Below are 19,110 nucleotides of genomic sequence, written 5' to 3' on the forward strand. Positions count from 1 at the left end.
ACCTGTTTGGGATTCTCTCTCTCCTTCTCTCTCTACCCCTCCCTCGCTCACTCTCTCTGTCTCTCTCTTTCTCTCAAAATAAATAAATAAAAACTTAAAAAAAAAAAAAAATTCCAAGAGCCACACTACTTTATGTCCTGGCTCCACCACTCACAAAATATAATTCTCTCTTTTTAACCTAGTATCCCCCACTGTAAAATGAAGATATGAATAGTTCAAAGCTCACAGTGAGACTTAGAAGGGTCAATATGTACAAGATACTTAGAACTAGGCCTGGTATAGGACACATTCATTCAACAAGTGGTATCTGTTATCACTGGCCAATCTGCTTAAGATTCCTGAGGATTAACATTTTCTTCAAAATATATATTGATTTATATAGTTGTCATTTCTGACAAAGAAATAGATGGAAAGGAGAGAAATACAAAAATAAATTGACATAAAAATTTCTGAAACTAAATTAAGAAAAAAAGTTTATTGTATGACTTCTCACATAACAGTGGCTGAAATTTTCAAGTCTTGTTTTGTAAAGACACAGAACATATTTCAAATAGGTGATTCTTATATTGATCTTTCATAAATCCAGATAGCATAACATAACGGTAAATCATAAATCAGTGAAGGGATTTCTGAAGTGAGTTGGGATAATAGGTCCTGGGCACTTTGCCTTAAGATGATTTAGCTCCTATGCAGTTCAAACTCAAGAAGTTTAGATGAATAGAGAGTAAGCATATCTATTAAATTCTTTGAAATATTAGATGTTGTCTGTCATACAGACTTGTCAAAAAGTGCAGCGTCATAGTTGATTCATCAGTGAGTCTTCTAACAGTGAAGGTGTTCATTGAAATCAGAGCCATATGAGAAATCAAGGGTTCAAATATACCACTCTCAAATTTAAAAACCAAACTTTTTTTTTTTTTTTTTACTGAGAAAAAGGGTCCATTCATTTCATATGTGGGTATTGCGCCATTTAATATACAAGTTAGATAAATAGAGGTAAAGAGAACATAACAGACATGAGCGAGAGAGTAGGAAGGAAGGAGGGGGAGAAAGGGATAAAGGGTCAAAGGGAGCGGGAGTAGGTAAGGGAGAGCAAGAAGGACAGAGAGAGATTTTTCCTACAGAAAAGTACTATAAGACATTTCAATAGAGTAAAACACAGACATAATGATGAAGAGTATCACCAAGAGAAAGTAATTAAAAATTAATTTGGATAAATGATGACAGATTAGATAGATTTAGGATGTTTTCCACTGTTATTATTAAAACACAAACTTTTTTTTTTTTGAGCTAGTCAGTAGAGATGAAGGTATATTTTTCTTACTAAAGACAAATGTTATTTTTAGTTTGGCAAAATTTCAGAAGGGCCTTACCATCCAGTGACAGATCAAATTCTTATAGTTCAACTATCTACTAGAGCAAACCTACTTCCACTACATTTTTGTGCAGCTCTAATCTCTACGAAGCATTTTCCCAATGTTATTTCTACAGTAATTCAGAAACTTAATGCATTTTATCATTCTAAAAAAAATTAACATTAACAAATCTTTCAAAACCTTTAACAGAACTTTAAATTCTATGGATATGTGCAAATCCACGAAACTTAATGTAGCTTCTATTTTTATAGAATATAAAGTCCCGAAGTGTTGTTCTGCCTTTGGCTTAGACCACCATTAACCCATTTTCAGGAAGGGAATGAATTATAATTTACTTTCTTGGTCCTGTGAGAAAAACTTGGGTTACTTTACATTATCATACTTTAATGTTCGTGATGTCTCTTATAGACATCATATTCACCAGTATTTACAGTATCTGAAACTCTGAAATGTCCCAGGAGTAGGAAGGGAAGTTCTGAGGGCTTTTATATGCTTCCTGTTGCTAAGGTAACCACATCCTTGATATCCATGTGTTTGACATGTCACTCTCATTTTGTGTCTGGCTCTCAGAGAGCTAGCCGTGGTGCATAGCATAAAAGAAAGAAAGAAAGAAAAACAATACAAAAGACATAGGAAACTGTTTCTTCTTGAAGGTTTCTTTCTTTCTTTTGTTTTGAATCACAAACTTTCTCAAGTTAATGCTGAAATTCTTAAATTTTTAAATTGAATTCATGTAGAAATTTAATGAGATATTAAAAATTAATATGAGTCTTCTATAGGTAAGATTATTAAACATTATCAGAAAACACAAAATAAAACGAAGTTATGCATGATCAACTGTACAATAACATTCATACATGTACTAAAAGAAAAGGAATATTGAAAATGTGTGACTGTTCAATAAACTCAATGAACTGTTATAAAAGTTTCTTTTAACTTTAAATATACCCACCATAAATGCTTAAATATCAAAGTCAGTTGAACCATAAAAACTTTGATCAACATAAAACATGTTTAAGAGAAAAGCAATTTATTTTTATGTGTTACATATGAACTGATCTATTATTACTTGATCACTATTTAAAGCAAGATTTTTCCACATTCTGGTTCCTTTAGAAATCATTATTTATATATACTATGAAAATTTAGGGATATTTTCATAAGCTTCCAAGTAAAATCAAACTAATGAACACTGTGTACCTCTCTTTTATATAAATTTGATGTCATAGTATACATTGCAAGAGATAAATAAGAAAATTGATTAGGTAACACTATTGTTTTGAATGTTAGTCTAAGCCTGTCTGTTATTCCTGATTTTTATTTTCAGCTTCCAATAATAAGATAGAATTCTAAGGTTTATATCTGTCCCTATGCAGAGGTCAGAAATACAGTAACTTCTTTTGATTTAATATAATATTCAGTACCCAGCATAAATACTGGCCCAGTTTCCATCCTTTTATTCTTTTTTAAGTCTTTGTCTCCCCAACAACCCATCACCACTTGATAATTCCTTCTAGTCATTGCCTACACAGATTGAGCCAAAGCTTAAATTGCTGAATACAAAGTATAGAAAGGGCTTCAGTGTCACCCAGCAATGTTAATATATGGACCAATAGTCAAAAAGTGAATTGCATTACACGGGACACTTTCAATACAATATAAATATTGTATCATCATTTTAGCACCTGGGCCAGCTACTGTTGAGATTAACACTATGGGTTTTTTTTGTCTTAAAAAGAGGATTATTGAAAAATTCATGATAGCAAAGTTCTGATTAACAGGTTTAACATTAGAACAAAGTTATAAAAAAAAGACCAAATTCTGATCAGTAGGTGTTGAGTATAATAAACAACAGAGACCAGAGTATACATTGTCTCAGACTGAGGAGAAAATACTGATATGATTTGGTTTTCATTATGCATTAGCATTATATATTTTTGTAGTCAGAGAACACCAACAGCTACTATTTGGGAACATGAAAAATGAAGTTAATGAGTTCATGAGTTTTGATGAAAATTAAAGAAATATGAGACTGATATTCATTCATTACAGTCCAGACTGTTACTGACTAAGTCAGGTTGACTCAGTGTAAGATATCTTTAAACCAAAATAATATATTTTATTTATAAACTTAAAAAAATAATAATATACTTGTACAGATAAATGGCAGGGAAAAAATGAGAAATTGGAGGTCCATTAATTGCTTTTATAATTTTATGCTTTTCATCAGGTGATCCAATTTCACATGAGGTAAGTAAAAGCTTCAATAAAAATCAATGAGGACACCTCTATGTTAGGCCAAAATTGAAGAAAATGGAATGGATTTACCCTCCTGACTCAAACAACCAAGATACTGAACAAAACATAAAGGTTTTGAAGACACTGGCCATTCAGACAATGAAGGACAGTGATCCCTAAAGAACAGAAAACAAATAAGTTGGGTGCTATGGTAACCTCAGTCTAAAGCTTTGAGAGGGTTTCTAGGCAAGCAGGATAGTAAGGAAGAGCCCAGATAGAAACTGCCAGAATCCATGATGTCAATCTGAAAGGTGAGATTCTATAGAGAACAAGACTGAATATTCAGGAAATGGTGCCAAAGATGGGAGACAGACATGCAAAGAAAATACAGATCTGTAGAGGGTCCTCCTGGAGGACATGAGCTGACTACTGATGATAATGAGCGTGAGGAAAATACGCAAGGGCACAGAAAGAATCACCCTAAATGATTAGAAGAAGGAGTATTTGTGTCCAGTTAGAACTTGGAACGTGCCTACTAATCAGATTGGGAAAACTTCATAAATATATGAGTTATTTGGGCAGAGTACATATGAGGGTTTTTCTAAGCTAAATACCTGCTCTGTTGCCATCTAACAAAACTTAAAAGAAGAACCCAAAAGGATCAAAGTTTTTAGTATTTAACTAAATTCCATAACAAAGCACAAAAATATCTATAGAAATGCAGAAACATTCAGCATTCAACAGGCTAATCTTATGATTTATAATCAGAAAATATAACACATAATGATGAAAAAAATCAACCAACTGAACCTGATGAAAAGCTATTGTTAGAAATACCAAAGTAATTAAAATTACTTTAAAATAATTATTAATTAAAATAATTATTATAACTTTCCCCCATATGTTTAAAAGGTTGAGTAGAAACTTAGAGGATATATAAAAATGCCAAATCAAACTTCTAGATATGAAACTACAATGTCTGAGATGAAAAAATACTCTGGATAAGGAGTACTTCCAGATCATATATTGAAAAAGAAAAGAAGAAGAAGAAGAAGAAGAAGAAGAAGAAGAAGAAGAAGAAGAAGAAGAAGAAGAAAATATTAGTGGCCCTGAACACGTAGTGGCCCTGAAATGACCACAGAAAAATAATTTTAAAATACTCAGTTTATTTTTTTAGTAGCAAAGTTCAATGATTGTTAGTATATTTACAAAGATGTATAGTAAAAAACAATGAATTGTATACTTATTGAATTCTCTGGCATGTGAATTATATTTCAAAGAGTGATTTAAAAACTGTGAGCTGTGACCAACTTCAAGGGACCTAACATATATGTATTAGTCCCAAAAGAGACAAAGGAGAGGAAAACAGAAAAGAAAAAACTTATAATGACTAAAAATTTTCCAAATTTTATGAAAAGCATAAGTCCAGAGATCCAATTAGCTCCACAAATAGCAGTTCAAGAAAAAAATGAAATTAAGACATATTATAATCAAATTGCTCAAAATGAGAGATAAGGGAAAACCTTAGAAGAAGCCCAAATTAAAACAACATGTTAAGAAAAAAAAAAAAAGAATACAGCAGATGTCTCATGAAAAATAATGTAAGCAAGAAGGCAGTGGAGCAACACTTCTAAAGTACTGAAAGAAAATATTTGTCTTAAAATCTAGTAGAATTAGCTCTTCAATTTTATTCCTCTGTTTCCAGTGGTTGTGGTTTATCTAGGGCATTTGCATTTTCACATGAATTTTAGAATTAGCTAATCAATTTCTAAACAAAGGCTGTCAGGACTTCTGTTTGGATTGTATTGAATCTATAGACTAGTTAGTAGAAATTGACATCTTTCCAGTATTAAAAGTCCTGACCATGGATAGTATGTCTCTCTCTATTTACTATGTCTTCTATGAACCTTTTGTTGGTAATCATATGCTAACGTTGGTTCACTGATTTAACTGATGTACCACACTGGTTGTTGGTGGTAGAAGCTATGGGTGGGGTGGGGGAAGTGGAGGGATATGAGATAAACTCTGTATTTTTCATCCAGTTTTGCTGGAAGCCAAAAATTTTGCTAAAAAATAAAGTGTACTAATACTTTCTAAAAAGAATTATCTCAGGGCATCTGGCTCAGTAAATCATCTGACTCATGGTTTTGACTCAGGTCACGATCTCACAACTGTGAGATCAAGCTGTGCATCAAGCTCTGCACTCACAGCATGGAGCCTGCTTGAAATTCTTTCTCTCCCTCTCTCTCTGCCCTTCCTGTGTGTGCTCCCTCCCTCTCTCTCTCTCTCTCAAATAATAAATAAATTTTTAAAATGTTAAAAAAAGAATGATCACAAATCAATAACATAATTTTTCATTTTAAGAAAATAGGGGGGGAAAACAACAAATTTAATCCAATGTATGCAGAAGGAAATAAATAATAAAAACTGGAGCAAAAATAAATTAAATTTAAAAAATACCAGCTAAACCAAAAGTTGGTTCTTTGAAAAGACCAATAAAATTGGAAAACATTTAGCTAGATTGCTTAAAAAAAAACAGAGAGAGAGTACTCACATTACTAAAATCAAAAATTAAAGAGAGGGTACCTGGCTAACTCAGTCAGTAGAGCATGCAATTCTTGATCTTTGGGTCATGAATTCAAACCCCACATTGGGCATAGATCTTACTTAAAAAAGAAAGAAAGACAGAAAGACAGAAATAAAGAAAGAGAGAGAGAGAGAGAGAGAGAACGAACATCACTACCAATCTTAGGAAATACAGAAGTTTATAAGAGAATACTATAAACAACTAGATGCCAGGAAATGAATATGACTTATGAAAGGGTAGGAAAAGAATAACTTCCCAACTTAGTGGAAGACACAAAACTGAAACTCACTCAGGAAAAACAGAAACACTGAATAGGCCTCTGCAGAGCTAAGACTGAATTAGTGATTTAAAAACTTATCATAGGTTTTGGTTCAAGATAGCAATGTAGGAAGATCCTGAACTCCACTCTTCCCACAGACACACAAAATCTACAACTATATACAAAACAATTTTCTCTGAGACAAACCTAAAAACTGGCATAGTAACTCCTTCACATTAGTCAAATCAAAGGAAAACCACGTTGAAACAGATAAGAAAGACTGAGACAATCTTGCCATAAACCCTACCTCTGGCATGGCAACACACAGTTGAGAGAGAACTCAAAACCCGGAGGTTCTCCTTGAGGAATGAAGGACTCATTCCCCAACCAGCACCTGAGAAATAAGCCCCCAGAATGTCTGGCTTTAAAATCAACAAATCTCCTTCGGCTCAGGTTATGATCTCACGGTTAGTGGGTTCGAGCCCCGCATCGGGCTTTGTGCTGACACTGACGGCTAGCTCAGAGCCTGGAGCCTGTCTTCAGATTCTGTGTTTCCCTCTCTCTCTGACCCTACCCTGCTCACACTGTCTCTCTCTCTCTCTCAAAAATAAATAAAACATTAAAAATAATAATAATAAATTAATAAATAAATAAAAATAAAATCAACAAATCTCACACCCATAAGACCCATGTGGGTGTGGCCAATTGAGGAACAACTTAAAGGGCTCCTGTGCAGACTTACCCATGTGACCCATATCATGTGCTCTCCCTGACATATTCCAGAGAACTTGTATCTCATGGAGAGGAGATTCTACACATGTGTGGTGCCCCCTTTTTTATGCCTGGTGACCCAAGTTTTGTGGCCACCACCCAGGCGATGCCTCTTAGTCACCTGGCTCAGGATGCCTGAGGTTTGCATTTATTGGTCTCACTGGATTGTAACAATCAGAGAGAAAATTCATGGCAGACTACCACTCTCAAGACATCTCCATTAGGAGACGGAAACATACTCCAGTCTTTCAGGAAAAGAGGCCTATTTGCTTGCCCAGGAGTGTTGGCTTGGGGAAGGCCTCTGGTCTGGTACACTATAGGGTCCTACAAGGGACTCTCAACGAACAAAGGCTGGTGAAGGCAGTATGTACACACTTCCTCTGTCTCACTCCAGATAACTTCTATCTTACAGGAAAACAAACAAACAAACAAACAAAAAACCTTATGCCCTTCATTTGGCCCAGATTTTTTGCAGGAGCTCCCATGATACCTTCTGCATCACTTCACTCTAGTAGCCAGTACAAGTTCTACAGTACTGTAACCAATGGAGAAACAGTTCTTAAACAGATACCACCCTCAGGGCATAGCAAGAACAACATTCCCAGGAGCTCAATCTTTATGTAAAAAGGCCTATTAGCTTATCATCATGGCTGCAGCCTGAGGGGCAGGCCTCTAATTAAACACAGATCTAAGAGTTGGCTGTAAACCTTCCCTAACACCACACAGAATGGGCACCATATTTGGGCTCTCCTTCTGTTGTGCTTCAGAGTGCCAGCATTCTCTAGGAGGGGAGTTCTTATATATGTCTGGTACCACAATTTTTTATATATGGTGTCCTTATTTTCATGGTTGCTGCCAACGGGAAATTCTAGTGGCAACAGTGTTTGTGTTCCCTGGTCCTTCCAGGATGGTGACAATTAGAGAGACAATTCTTGGCAGGCTACCACGCCCAGGGCACTGCACAGAGAGCAGATTGAAACACACCCCTAGCCTTTCCATGAGAAATGCTTACTTGCTAGTCCTGGAGCTTTAGCCTTAGGGGAAGGCTTTAGGCTATGGAGGCGCTCTCAGGGAAGAGCAGCTCTGCACTCTTTCTCTCTTTCTCTGCCTGGCTACAGCTTACTGGTATCTCTCAGAAAGCAATGCATGCACTTATCTGGAGTCCCAATTCTGTGACTTCTTCCCAGTGGACAATTCCAGATTGCCTGGCTCTGAGGACCATTGGGGCTTACACTTTTGGTTACAAAAGACTGTATATATTTGCAATCTTTAAAAGTTATTATTTGAGAGTCTAAACTTTAATCAGCCTCAATCTTTATGCTGACTGAGATCCTTCTCTTTGAGATATTGATTGGTCTTAGCTCACTTTCAACTACTGAGAGCTATAAAAAGAAAATAGTTCATCTTGGACAATCACAAAAGTTTGGGAGACTCACAACAGTTAGGACAGGGTTGAACAATAAGTTTCACCTCCTTAACAAGGCCAAACCTTCAAGACTGGGAGGAGTGGCTGTTTCTCTAATGCACAGAAATCAACACAGAGTCAAGCAAAATGAAAGAACAGAATATGTCACACACACACACACACACACACACACACACGAAGAAAATCTCAAAAGTACAAAATAAAAAAAAATAACAACAACCAAAAATCCCTAATGAAATGGAGATAAGTAATTTACTCAATAAAGAACTCAAAGTATGATCATAAAATTGGTCACTAAAGTTGAATGCATGAACAAAATGAACTTCAATAAATAAATAGGAAATATAAGAAATTTCCAAACAGAAGAAATAGAACTGAAAAACACAAAACAACAACAACAAAAAATACACTAGGGGTATTCAAGGATTGACTAGATAAAGCAGAAGAGTTAGTGAACATGAAGACAGTTCAGAAGAACTCACCCAATCAGAGATGAAAAAGAAAATAATTTTTAAGAAGCAAAGATAGCTTTTGGCACATCAAGTGGACTAACATTGACATTACAGGCTCCCAGAAAATCAGAGAGAAAAAAAGGCTAAAAACTTATTGGAAGAAATAATCACCAAAAATATCCCTAACCTGAGGAAAGAGACATCCAGATCCAAGAAGTCCAGAGTTCCAAATAAGATGAACACAAAAAACCCACACCAAGACATATTATAGTTAAAATATCAAAAGTTAAAAACAAGGAATAAAGAATCTTAAAAACAACAAGAAAAAAGCAATTGTTAACATACAAGAACCCCCATATGACTATCAGCAGATGCTTCAGGAGAAACGTTTCAGGCAGGAATCAAGTAGCATGATAGATATTAAAGGCTATAAAAATTTTTTTCAGCAAAGAATACTCTAGTTGGCAGATAGGATTCAGAATTAAAGGGGAGATAGACTTTTCAAAGGAAGCAAAAGCTAAAAGAGTACATCACCATTAAATCAGCCTTGCAAGAAAATTTAAAGGGACTTCTTAAGCTGAAAAGAAAGGACACTAATAAGTAACACGAAAATATTAAAAGTATAAATCTCACTCATAATGGAAAATATGTAATAAAGGTAGTGTATTAATCACTTACAATGTTAGGATGAAGTTTAAAAGACAAAAGTAGTAAAAATAACTGTAACTACAATACTTAGTTAAGGTATACATAAGATAAAATGATGTAAACATGATATCAAAAATATAAATTATGGGAGAAGAGTAAAAGCGTAGAGCTTTAGAATGTACTTAAACTTAAGTTGGCATGAACTTAAAATAGATGTTATAAATATAAGTTGTAAAATATAAGCCTCATAGTAACCACCAAGCAAAAACATAGTAAATACAGGGAAGATATTGAAAAAGGTATCTAAAACAAGATTCACATTTTTTAAATAAAAGTCATGATTTTATTGACACGAATAACTTTAAAGAATTTTATATGTAAATTAGCAATTTTATTCCAACACTTTCTTCAGACTATGGTAAATAGTCCTTTAAATGATCTTTGAGCCAGCTTTGTATCTCACTTGTTCCTTTATTACTGATATAAATAGGCAAGTACATCTTTGACATATATTCCCTAGATTTGTATGACAGCCATGTTTATGTAACATTTAAAAAAAATTTAAAAAACATTTAAAAAAATTAATTTGCACTCTGTGTCCATATAAAAAAATTTAAAACCAAATATTCTAATAATATTTATTCTTTATTAGTCTTTATTCTTTCTGTGCCATTTAGTCTATGGATTTAGTTGTTTGTGGTCCTCTTATAATTTTTTAAAAATTTCCCTTGCTATTTATATTGTTCTACTTATTGCTATGTTCATATGGGATTTGAATGATCATATCTGATTTTTATTTGAATTTAGGTTATTTTATTTTTATTTTTATTTATTTATTTTTTTAAATGTTTTATTTATTTCTAGGAGAGAGAGACAGCGTGAGCAGGGGAGGGTCAGAGAGAGAGGGAGTCACAGACTGAAACAGGCTCCACGCTCCGAGCTCGCAGTCAGCACAGAGCCCGACGCGGAGCTCGAACCCACAAACCGCGAGATCATGACCTAAGCGAAAGTCGGAAAGTCGGACGCTTAACCGACTAAGCCACCCAGGCGCCCCGTAGGTTATTTTATTTTTAAACATATTTCAAACTTACATCTAATTTTCCACATCAAAGAATAAATATAAGCCTAGTAGTTTATTATAAGTTCCTCTTTCCTGACCAATCACTCAAAACCCACCCCACCCCTAATTGATCTCTTACAAGACAGTCTGGAATTCTGGACCTAGGCTATTGAGATTGCATTATTATTATTTTCATATTATATGTGGTTTAATTCAAGAAGAAAGTCTCCATTATATTTGATCATAATTAAAACAATATTAATTAGTAATAATATGCTAGGAACAAACGCTGAGCATTTAAAATATATTTAATCACTAAATTACCCTCTGAGATTGGTTCCATAATTTTTTTCCATTTAAGATAAAAAAATCTGAGGCTAAAGAAACCTCAAGGCCAAGACCACAAATTTCTAAGTGGTCCACCCATGAACTGAACCTAATTTTGTCTTCCCAGAATATATATTCCAAACCACCAAGTGATATTGCTTCTTAGTTTAGATTCAACTACATGTTTACTTGATTTCATTGCTTATCATCAGACATTGCCTACATGTTCCCCATATTTAGTTTTTAATTTTGTTCCCTTATTTAGTTAGATATATTAAAATTTTTATTTCTAAAGAACAAACATTGAAAAATATTATATAAGATGTTATATGTAGAAAGCTAAGTTTCTATTGATTTCACAATTTAATGACAACTCACTGGTGAATAAAAATTGCACATCATAATCTTTTGCCCTTTCAATCCAATAGATTTTGCTCCAATGTCACCTATAATTTCATGTTGTAGACAGAAACTATAATACCGGCCTAATTTTTTAATCACTGTTTTATTTTTGTGGCCGAATGTTAACTACTCAGTTAAAAAAATATATAGTATGATTTCATTACAATATTTTAAGATGCATCTAGAATGTGTCTCTTTTTATCATTTTCTTCTTCACCACTTGATTACTAATTCTGTTCCACTTGTTTTATGTTTCCTATAAATTATTCCTTTTCCTTTCCACTCACTGAAATATATCTTTCAACTTTTAACTCTTTTGTCATTTTTTGAATACCAGAGATTTTCCTAAGTGCATGTTACATTTTATAGATAAATTATTTTTTCCATTAAACCAGCATTGTTTGTTTGCTTTGTGGTTTATATGCTTGTAGTTTCACTTTATTATTTCCAGCATAAAAACTGACCCATTCAACCACAATGATATGATACTAGAAATCAATCATGAGGGAAAAAATGTGGAAAAATCATACAACCCATAGAGGCTCAATAAAATGCTACCAAATGGTCAATGTATCAGTAAATATATCGAAGAGGAAATTAAAACAAAAAAATACATGGAGACAAATGCAATTTAAAACATAACAGATCAAAGTCTTTGGGAGAGTGAATACAGTTGTTAGAGGAAAACTATAGCAATATAGACTTACCTCAAGAAACAAGAAAATGCTCAAATATACAACCTAACCTTACATCTAAAGGAACTAGAAAAAGAAAAACAAAGTCCAAGATGAGTAGAAGGAAGGAAATAATAAAAGTCAGAGTGGAAATAAATGAAGAAAATAATAAAGATGAGAGCAGAAATAACTAAGAAACTAAAACAAAACAAAACAAAAAACAAACAGAAAAAACAGTAATAATAGAAAAGATCCATGAAAGCAAGAGCTGATTCTTTGAAAATATAAACAAAATTGCTAACATGAACAAGACTCATCAAGAAAAAAAGAGAGGAAACATATCAGATATAAAAGAATACCACAGAAATACAAAGAATTATAAGAGAATGCCATGAAAAATTATATGCCAACAAATTAAACAACCTAAAATAAATAGGTACGTTTTTAGAAACATACAACTTCCAAAACTGAATCAGGAAGAGATACAAAATATGAACAGACTAATTAATTACTAGTAACAAAATTGAATTGGTAATCATGACTTCGAAAAACAAAAATCCAGGACCAGATGGATCCACAGGCAAATTCTACCAAATACTTAAAGAGTTAATATTTGTTTATCACAAAGTCTTCAAAAAAATTGAAGTGGGAGGAAAGCTTCCAAAAACAATTTACAAGGCCCAACATTATCTTGATACTAAAACTGGACAAAGATACTAGAAAAAAAAAAAAAAAAAAAAAGAGAGAGAGAGAACTACAGGCCAATATCCCTAAGGAATATAGATGCAAAAGCCTTCAACCAAATATTAGCAAATCACATTCAGCAATACATTAAAAGGCGTATTCACCATTATCAAGTGAAATTTATTCCAGGGATGCAAGGACAGTTCAATATTTGCAAATCAATAAACATGATACACACATCAACAAAATAAAGGATAGAAATCATATGATCACCTCAATAGATACATGAAAAAGCATTTCACAAAATTCAACATCTGTACATGATTAAAAACTCTCAGAAAAGTAGGTTTAGAAAGACCTTACCTCAATACAATAAAGGTCATATATGAGAAACTTATAAATAGCATCACATTTAATGGTGAAAAACTGAGAGCTTTTCCCCCTAAGATTAGGAACAAGACAAGTATGTCTACTCTCACCACTTTTATTCAACATAGAACTGGAAGTCCTAGCAACAGCCATCAGATGAGAAAAAATAAAAGGCATCCAAATTGGTAAGGAAGAAATTAAAGTGTCACTATTTCCAGATGACAGGATACTATACAAAGAAAACCCTGAAGTTTACACACACACACACACACACACACACACACACACACACACAGAGGGGGGGGTGGAGAAACTGTTAGATTTAATAAATGAATTCAGTAAAGTTGCAGGATACAGGAATAATACACAGAAGTTGGCATCCATTTTGGTATGCTAATAACAGTCATAGAAAGAGAAATTAAGAAAACACTTCCATTTATAATCGTGTCAAAAAGAACAAAATACCTAGGAATAAATTCAACCAAGGAGGTGAAAGAACTCTGCTCTGAAAACTGTAAAACACTGATGAAAGAAATTAAAGATTACACAAACCTATGGAAAGATATGGATTTGAAGAATTAATATTATTAAACTATCCACTTTTGCTTTGATCCCAAAGCAATTCATAGATTCAATACAATCTCTATCAAAATACCAACACCATTTTTTACAGAACTGGAACATATCAATCTAAATCATAGAGAAAAATAATGGAGTTCTACCACTTTATTGCCAAACATAAGAGTTTTCCAATAGAACAAAAGACCTTCTCAGTAGAAGCAACATTCAGAGGAGTGCATGGGTGGCTCAGTTGGTTAAGTATCTGACTCGATTTCAGGTCAGGTCATGATCTCATGGTTTGTGGGTTTGAGCCCTGCATTGGGTTCCTGATGACAGTGCTGAGCCTGCGTGGGATTCTCTCTCTCTCTCTCTGCAACGTTACCCGTTCACACTAACTCACACCCTCTCTCTCTCTCTCTCTCTCTCTCAAAATAAATAAACTTTTAGTAAAAAATTTTTAAAAGGAAGCAATATTCAGAAAGAAAGTCTTCAAGCTCTGTCATTTAATTTGAAATTTCAACATAATATTAAGGGATAGTTTTCTTCACTTGCCACCCACATGCCACTGGCTGATGACATCCTTTATTTTCCTGCCCCTAAATGTCTTTTTTTTTTTTTTTTTGGTTATAACATTTATTTATTTTTGAGAGAGACAGAGATAGAGTGTGAACAGGGGAGGGGCAGAGAGAGAGGGAGACACAGAATCCGAAGCAGGTTTCAGTCTCTGAGCTGTCAGCAGAGCTCAATGAGGGGCTCACACCCAAGAACCATGAGATCAAAGACCTGAGCCAAAACCAAGAGTCAGATACTTAAGCAACTGAACCACCCGAATGCCCCACCCTTAGATGTTCTGAAGTGTTACTTTCACATCTAAACATGCTTTCATAAGCCCAAGATACATATTACTATCAAATTTCCAGGAAAAGTGCTTCCAAAATAAATGATACAAACTTTAATGGAATAATACTAAGTACACACTGTACTTGAGGAAAATGCCTTCGAATGATACATTTCCAAGAAAGGCTCAGAATTATGCTGATATGCTTCATAGGAGTCAGTTAAATACTACATTTTATGAATTTGAACCACTTTGTAAATGTTGGGAAAAATCATTTTAATATCCAACTTACTTTATGTGTATGTCACAAAAGAGTTAAAAATTATGATTTCTCTGAGATCTTTTGAGTCTTCTGTATATTCTAATTTCTTGGTAGGTTTTCTTTCCCTAGCATGTATCATTCACTAGAAACCTGAAGTACTCATATAAAAAATAAATAAATATTCCTTGTAGACATGCAGATGATTTCAAATATTTCTGCACTTCACGGTGAATTGCTCATTCACCTGAGTGTTTAACACTGTCAATGTGCTCAACATTATCATATTTAATTGAATAGTTCAACAAGATAATATGCCAGGGCACACACCGTTCTGTGAAATCATTCAATGCATTATGCTCACTATAAATAAAGCAACACTTACATATAATACAGGGGACTTAGAAGAAATTGTAAGAAAAGAGAGAGGAGAAAGGAAGGCAAGAAAAGGCAATGCAAGAGAGACAAGAAAAGGGAAGGTGGATGGATGTCTCAGAAGAGATTTCTGAAGGCTGATACCACCAATTCTTAAACCTCATTTTATTAAATGACAGTAAGAGTAAATATTTAAAAAGAGAATATGTTTGAATACTATAAACATGACAAATGGGCACTATTTCTAGTGCTTTAACCTAGATCAGGGTTAGTAGATAAACTTTCTGTAAAGGACCAGATAGTAACAATCACATGGCTTTGGGGGCCATATGAAAGCAGCCATAGATAATATATTAACATATGAGTGTCTCTTTTCCAGTAAAACTTGATACACAAAACAGATGTTTGACCAGAGTTGGTTCACAGTCCTATACTGACCATTCCTGATCTAGAGAGTAAGTTCAGCTCATCCTTGAGCTTGGATGATCTGAAATATCATGGACAACAGAGTCAGGCCTTTCATTTTATTAGGGATCCAGTGATATGTTTAGAGGTCATTCTTTTTCTTTCATGGAATGACCCAAAGCACATATGACATCAGCTCTTTCTGGCCCTCTCCCACTGGTGCTCTCTCTCTCTCTCTCTCTGTGTCTCACTCTTAAAAATAAAAAAAAAAAAACTTAAAAAAATTAAATTTCAAGTTATGCAAATTAAAGTATACTCCATTATTAAAATTACTAAGATAATATAGAATGATGTCAGGATTATCTTTATTCCATTCATTCTTTGGATATTGATCAAGAACAATACTTCTAATATTGTCACATTTCCTTTTACTGAACTAAAAATCATAATAATAGCCTATCTATGTGTTTGGCTCCTAGTAACAAGATAGGTGCTCCTACAAAAGTTGGCAAAAGACTTAGGAATCTGAGGGACCAGGTCTGTATTCCAGCATTGTCACTGGCTCGATGTGTGATCTCAGATAGATTACTTAATATCTCTCAAATTCATTTTCCAGAGATATAAAATAATGACAATAATGTCTAACACAGATGACTATTGTGAATATTAGTAAGAAAAGTAAATATCTTCTCCAACAGTTGGAGTCAAATATATGTTAATTCCCTTTGCTTCTTTCCCTATTCTAAATGGATGCTTCTTAGAGTGTAAAAATATCAGAAACCCTTTTTATCATAGGACAATTCATGCAGGAAGAAAAGCCACTGTGAATAAAATTATTTAAAAAGAGAGATCAAATTTTTATTGTAATTAATCAGGGGAGCAATGGCCTAATGGAGACTTTACCTTGAAAAATATTATTAAAAATTATGAATATAACTTTCTTGTATGTTAAATATATTTCATTAAATATATTTTGTTAAAAAATAAATTCAATTCTGTAACTATAATCATGTGCTAATTCTTAGAATAAAAGAAAGAATTGTGTTAATGGAGAGGGAGATATAAGTATTTTGAATAAAATATATCATAATGTGATATGATATATATGAGATCATTTCAATTGTTAATCTAAAGTATTATTTTTGCGAAGAAATCACAGAGAATTTAAAACAAAAAAATCCTTCAAAAATAGATAAAAAAATGTATAAAGGTTAAGAAAACAAAGAACCACTTGCTACTTAACAAATTATAGCATGCACCTCTCTTTCAGATATTCCACATACCATATTTTGGCTTGTAATCAAATTTTCTTAATTGCAACAGTAAAATGTTAGATAAATTGTGTGTATTGAAAAAAACCTTTGTAAATGTTAGGTTGAAATAGTTTGATTGTTAATACATGCAAATTGTGGAAATGGTCATTTGAAGCAATTTTATTGCTGAACTATCTCTATTTGGAAGATACTAAACAGTACTGGGAAATATATGAAATGATGTTCCTATAACTGTCCTTAGAAACTCACACTTGGCTGTAATGATATGAAAAATGATTAACCTTATTAATGTAATTACCAAGTAACTTTAATATAATACACAGCTTTCTCGGAAGAATTAATTTACTTCAGTATCAAAAAAAAATGGGCTTTTTAAAGACCTAATAGCATATAATATTTCTTAGTGGAATTTAAAAATTGGCACAATTGTTGTAAAATAAGATAATTATAGAAGTTGAAAACATGAAATTAAGAGTTATAGTATAGATATGAAATAAAGTAATATAGTTTTATTTTTTTTAATGCTTATTTATGGGACAGTGCAAGTGGGGGAGGGACAGAGAGAGGGGGACAAAAAGATCAGAAGCAGGCTCTGCACTGGCAGCAATGAGCCCAATGTGGGGCTCAAACTCACGAACAGCAAAATCATGACCTGAACTGAAGTTGGAGGTTCAACAAACTGAGCCACCCAGGTGCCCCTTGTAGTTATAATTTGTGTTTAAGTCTTGGAATCTTAACACAACACATAGGATTAAAAATAACACAATATATGTTCCATTCCCTTTGGACATATCCTATTTTTTTTCTTCTTAGTGCATGCAATAGCACATAAATTCTGACACATCCCAAACAGACCAAGAGACTACTTGCTGTCACAATGAGTAGTCTGCTACCCAAAGTTAAGAATATTTACTTAGACATCAAATCAGTCCTCCCTCAATGAATTGGAAATTTTATTACAGTAAAATCAACAGCTTTGGTGACCCTTTCTGTGATTACATCTTGCAATTAAATGTACCTGGATCATAGGGGATTATAATCTTTCCAAAAAAGTGGGTAAACTGGGCAACTTACTGCCCACTTATTTAAGTTGAACTAGTACCACATAAGCATTTTCATAAAATATGTAAATGGAATGAAACCTCTAGTTCAAAATAGAAATGAAATCAGTGTAACCCTATGTTAATATTTATAAACCACATGATCAAGAATCAAATTGAACAAGATCTTACAAATATAAATGTATAACTTGCAGGAGGCATCTAATATTATACAAGGATTCTTGTAGAGGCATTAAAATACTGTACCACATTATGCTATTTAAGAGGTCTCCAGGCGCCTGGGTGGCTCAGTCAGTTGAGTATCCGACTTGCGGCTCAGGTCATGATCTCACAGTTCGTGCGTTTGAGTCCCGTGTTGGGCTCTGTGCTGACAGTTAGCTCAAAGCCTGGAGCCTGTTTCAGATTCTGTACCTCCCTCTCTCTCTCTGACCCTCCCCTGCTCATGCTGTCTCTTTCTCTCTCTCAGAAATAAATAAAACATTTAAAAATTTTTTTCTAATTAAAAAAAAGAGGTCTCAAAATTTCAATAAAATTTCAGACTGTAAAACGGAGGAAGATTCTTAGCTAATCATCAATGTCCAAACATTAAATGTGTTGTCTGGTGAAAATTCATATACACATACCACTGGGGTAAGAATAAAGAAATAGCAGAATTTTTGGTCCTTGTTAGAACTTAAAGATAACTTTGAATTAGGAGATTCATAAGTAAAAGTTTATAAATAAAAGCTGAGAAGAATGGATGGAGAAACATCCTTCTATTGAATATGACCTAGATTGAAGATAAGCACATTTCACTGCTATCTCAGAAATGGTTTTAGGACATGTTAAGGAGACTAGTTAAAATCAGACTGTTGAAATAAAGATTTCAGGAAACAATTTTAAAAAGGAATTTTTCGGCAGTCTATACATGATTCAGACCGTCAAACTAAAATCATGTCCACCCAGTGCAAATCAATTAGGTAGTGGCCGTCCTCTAGAAGTCTGATCAAACCCAGCATTCCTCTGCATGTTTCAGTCCAGTGGATACAGTCCTTATCCAATTGATTCCAACACAAAACCCCCTT

At 33.6% G+C, this 19,110-nt stretch overlaps 1 long non-coding RNA gene across 1 annotated transcript in view; it reads right to left on the bottom strand.

The window, feature by feature from the left end:
* Window positions 1-19,110, bottom strand: part of LOC144232050 (uncharacterized) — a 561,855-nt gene that overhangs the window by 210,476 nt on the left and 332,269 nt on the right. The window lies entirely within an intron of this gene.

Source organism: Crocuta crocuta, unplaced genomic scaffold (assembly GCF_008692635.1).
Source record: "Crocuta crocuta isolate KB4526 unplaced genomic scaffold, BGI_CrCroc_1.0 scaffold194, whole genome shotgun sequence".
Taxonomy (NCBI): domain Eukaryota; kingdom Metazoa; phylum Chordata; class Mammalia; order Carnivora; family Hyaenidae; genus Crocuta; species Crocuta crocuta.